Here is a 5,638-nt window from a genome sequence, read left to right as displayed (position 1 = left end):
TGGACAACAGTAATTCATTCCACGTAAGCACATAATCACTTAAGCACTTATGAATTTCATTTTCGGATAATGACAGTCCCGTGGCGTTGCTAGAGTTCCTGTTAGAAACAGCATTGATCAAGTGCTTTTCTAATAGGACTCCCAGAAACCCAAGGGTCCAATCAAAATCCTAGAAACTAAATTCCTTACCCATATAGTCACATAAGCATGTTATCAAATAAACACATAACATCATACATAAGTCTCTAACAAGCGAGACAAACCCATTGTGGTACTAACCACTTCCCACGTATCCAAAGTATTCAAACCTGGTACGCTCTGATATCAAGTTGTAACGCCCTCAAAATAATACGTATAAACCCAACATTCATGACATCCATAAACATAAGAGAATAAAGTATATTTGCATTTATTAGAGTATTCATTACAAAAGTATTACATGCTGACAACAAAAGTAAATGTCCTACGGGCTTACAACTTTCCAAACCAACACTTAGTTTCAAAAAGAGAGTGCTAACTCAAAACACATTAAGCCCTTGGCTTGAATTTACATGTAATACCAAGAAGATAACAACAAAAAGATCTTTCAGCCTCTAAGCCACCCAAGCTACGTCCTTAGAGGTGGCATATCACCTGAACCTGAAAATGATGTCTCATATAGGGTGAGCCAAAGCCCAATAGAGATACACTAAACCAAATATGAGCAATAACTAAAACATTAGCATTTGATAAATTTTTAACTCATATAAACAAAAGTACATCTCTTTCATAATCAATCCATATTTACAAATATGTTTCAATTCCTTTTTCTTGTTTTATTATCCAAACCAATTCATAGATATGGTTCTCTGTTTATCCAGCCAGTTTAAAATGAGACTAAAACTCATATTAACAATGTTTCAATCATGATCAATCAAGGTGAGACTACAACTCACACCGTTAACACTTCAACACTTCAATTTCGAATGAGACTACAACTCATATTGTTAGCATTTCAATACTTCAATTCATCTACGTTATGCAAACGCAATTGGGATTTTGGGACTTTCACCCTGGACACTCCGGCCAACTTAGTTATCAATGGAGTCCATCCCCTATCTTCTCCCAAACAGGTTTGAGAGCACATTCTCTATCTCCTCCCAAACAAGATACATATGCAACATATTTAAACAGTTTATCATATACAATGATCAATCCAGGCACGTATTCAATGTGTTAATTCAACCGTCATATTCAATGACTTAACCATTCGATTAGTTTTAGTTTTCCCTAATCAACATACAGTATCTACAACAATCAAAACTATCCTCCACCGATAGCCCAAAGCAGTTATTTCCAAATAGATAATAAATTCATCAAACAGATAAATTATCAACAATTTCTTAGATGAGTGATTAACTAATCCAACTACACCATTCAATCTCACAACTTCCCAATTTCCTGATTTTCATCTCAATTTCACATTACTTTCCCAAATTAATTATACAAATTAATTAATCACATTAAATTACGGCTTTTCCCCCTTTTTCCCAACTTTGGCCCTAAGGCTCATTTTCATCTATTCGACAACAATAATTCCATTTTTCAAGGTCTCACATACACATGGAGTTTAACAATTGAAAACCCCCTTTTTATATAATTTCAAAACAAACTCTAACTTCCCAAAATTTCCATAACTCACCATTTAATCAAAATGACTAAAAGTCATGTCAAAACTCATAAGATGGAGTAGTTTATCCCTACCTCAAATGAAAAGACCCAATGGAGAAGATGAAGAAAACTCAAGATGCTCCAAACCGAATGATTTTCAGATCAAAATGAACCCCACGCAAAGCTCTACCTTTCTTACAAAGGGATTAGGGTAGAAGACTCCTAGAACATGGAGTATTTGTAGAGAGAAGGTATGTAGAGAGAGAGAGCAACCGGATCTAGGGTTTGAAGATAAAGGATAGTCAAAAAAGTGAGGAAGAAGCTGCTGTTGCGAACTGATATAATCGACCCTCACTTGAGCGAAGGAATGGTCGCTCGAGTGACTAGACACAAAGAAACCTCGCTCAAGTGCAAAAAACCTCACTCGAGCCAACAACACGAAGCTTCAGGTCTGCAACCCAGAAGCACGCTCGAGCGCAGAAGTCCTTGCTCGAGCAAAGAAACCCAAAACATACAGCTCGCTCGCTCGCTCGTTCGCTCGAGCGAAGGAAAGCTCGCTCGAGCCAAGAAACACAACCTTCAGGTCCAAACTTAGACGCAGACGCACGCTCGAGCGCAAGAATGCTCGCTCAAGCCAACAGACACACCACTCAAATCTCGCTCGAGCGAAGGAACTAAAACACAGAGCTCGCTCGAGCGAAGACACCAAAAACTAGGCAGCAACCACTTGTTTCAAAACACTCCCAACCTGTTACAAACCTACCCAACACATCCTAAAACTCAAATACAAAGAATTAAAGGACGGAAATGCAACATATACAACAACAGACATTCACGGAACCGAGTCTGGAATACAATAGCCAACGGAGGAAAAACCGGGATTGCTATACGAGCCACCGTGCAATTCTCTGTAAAACTTCTGGGAGCTCGATTTTTACGCCCGAGCGACACTTTCCTCGCTCACGGGCAGGTCAAATTCTGGAATTTCCAGAATTGTTTTTGAAGCTCAAACTTTTCATGGTTGGTACAAAAACATGGAAAACATTATAAAATATGGAAACATAGTTAATTTGAAACCAATTGCTCAAAATCATGGTAAATTCTCAAACCAAAAACTTTAACTTCAAGTTATAAACCTTGTTTGACTCAAATTGAGTCTATATGTCTTCAAAACTTGATCAATTAATATGAGAGGTATGAAAACATGAAGGACTCTTCAAGTTGAGGTGTAAAAGTGCCATGCATGTAAGAATTTCAAGAATTCTAAACTCAATTTATGCATGCATGTACATAGTTCAACACAATTCTTCCAATTCAAGCTAATTCATGCCTCTAATGTATAATTCCATGCAAATAAAGTCAAAACTTAGATGTATTCAACTTCTACATATTTTATTTACAAGGATTAGGATTGAAGATCATACCTAAAGCTTGAATTCAAGTGTCTTGTAGCTTAATTCTCCAATTCTCCTTCAATTCCTTCACAATTCTCTTCTCTCTCTCTCTAAGTGTTGAGTTTACTCTTCTACTCTCTTAAAATCTCAGCCAAGTGTGTGTATATATATGAGCTCAAGACTTAATTAGGGCCTTATATAGGGTGTGATTTATGGATAATTAATCCTATTCAATTTTAATTGATTCCAATTATTTTGGTCCGAATCAAATTTTGACGAAAGTTGTCATAAAATTCTAAGTATTCTAATTAGCATATTGGGCTAGTCAATTTTGGCTTCTGAAGCTGTTTAGGCTTTCAATTTATGATTCTAAGTCGATAAGTGAACAGATATTCCATGTAATAACAAATAACTACAAAATTAAGCATGTAATCACATAATTAACACACAATCGTGCAATTAAGCTTATTAAAACAATATATTATAATAGTACGGAGGTCGGGGTCGTCACACATATGGTGTTATTGTTTAGGATCATTGGAATTTCTACTGGACTATATATATTCATCCCACATTGTTGAAACTTTTCAGGTACAAGACTAGAAGAATTGTTTCTGGACTTGAAGTCACCTTACATGCAGGCCTCAGGGCCCATTAATTGTTAGGCGGAATGCCATTATTATGTATATAGGGTTAATCCCTTTTTGTTTATTCTTCTTCAATGTAAGCCTAAGGGTATTGTAAGTGATTGTATCAACATATCGTCATGTTCATATAAGAAGGGGATTATGTATTGCTATTCTTTTATTTTCTACGTCCGCATTTATATTATGGAGAAAGGGATTTTAATAAAGGTTCATAATGGATTTAAGTAATAAAAGTCGGAGTATTACAGTGCCTGTAGTAACAATGACAACGGTAATCAAGGTGGTTGTGGTGGTGACGGAAGGGTGTTGGATGCTGGTGGTTGTGGTGGTCATAGCGGCGGTGGATGCGGCAACGACAATAGTGATAATGTTAATGGTAGTGGCGGCGGCAATGGTGATGGCAGCGGTTGTGAGATTATAATAGTGTATGTTATTACTTACGTATAAGAATTTATAAATTCAATTAGAATTAAGTAAGTTTTCTATCATTTGAGATTTTCTTAATTTTTAGTTTACATTTTAACAACTACTTAAATTTTTAAGTGATACAATTTGTGATTATCAAATGGGCTTCATTAATTTTTACTTAATATATTTAGTTTTAAGTCTTAAATTAGGTTATCTAACGTCACCAAACTTACGTGCTGTTTGATAAAATTAAAAATTGAAAATTAAATGCTAAATTTATTAAGCTAAAAAGCTATTTAATAAAAATACAAGTGTTGACGTAAAACAAATTGTTTGATATATACATATGATACTAAATTTAAAATTTAAAATTTTTTATTTTATAATTTTATATTGTGATAGTGAATTGGTGGGAGTGGTAGAGGCAACAATAATAGCGCCAATGACAATAATGGTACAGATAAAGAGATAGTGGCCGTAGTGATGATGGAAGGGTAATGTAGTGGTAATGAAAATTGGGTTGCGATAGTGGTGTAATGATGGTGGTTATTGTGGAGATGGAATGATGGTGATGGGTTGTGACAACGATGGTAGTGGTTGTGAATGTGAAGAGTTATAGTACTTATTGAAGTGGTACTTGTAATAGCAGTGGTGATTGTTGTAGTGGGAGTCAAATGATGGTAGTATTTATGGTAACAATGATAATGATAATAAAGATGATGGTCGTGGAAAGTTGGTGGGTGGTGGCAGTGGCGGTGATAGCTGTAGCGGAGGCAGAGGCAGAGGCAGAGGCAGAGGCGGAGGCGGCGACAGTGACAGCGGTGATGGTAGTTGTTACAACGATGGTAGTGATGGTGGATGTTGTGAGATTATAGCAGTGTGTTTTGCTATTAATGTATAAATATTTATAAATTTAGTTAAAATTAAATAAATTTTCTATCACTTACAATTTTTTTTTATTTTTTAGCCTACATTTTTTAAACCACTTAAATTTAAGTGATTATATGATTATCAAAGCGGCTTAATTGATTTTCAATTAATACATTCAAATTTTAATTCTTAACGCTAAATTAAATTATTAAATATTATCTTAAATAATTTAATTAATTTACATTTCTCAATAAAATACCTTGGACTTTACTAGTAATACTATAAATAAATATAGATGTATGTATAAATGATAGGTTCGCCGAATACAGTAGCAGCACAAAATTTGTGCAATACCAGTACTAAAATTAAAATACTGACACCATTCACGCCTGCCTTACTATTGCACAGCACAGGTTCTTTGCCTGAATTAGTTACCCAAAAAAAAAGCAAATAGTTCAAAACCATATTCTCATAATGCATTCTTGTCTAAACAACTTCAATTAGATTACACTGCCACCTTAATTTCTCTCAAATTAGTAGACAGCATAGGCATATGTTGATTTTTAGGCCTATGTTATTTCGTTAAAGTTTATATTTGCACCAACCACATGTACCTGAATCTCATATCTAACAAAATTCTACCACACCAACTGTCAAGAATCACAACAC

The sequence above is a fragment of the Camellia sinensis genome, chromosome 3, assembly GCF_055761805.1.
Source record: "Camellia sinensis isolate YWXY chromosome 3, ASM5576180v1, whole genome shotgun sequence".
NCBI classification, from domain to species: domain Eukaryota; kingdom Viridiplantae; phylum Streptophyta; class Magnoliopsida; order Ericales; family Theaceae; genus Camellia; species Camellia sinensis.
This window is presented reverse-complemented; position numbering follows the sequence as displayed.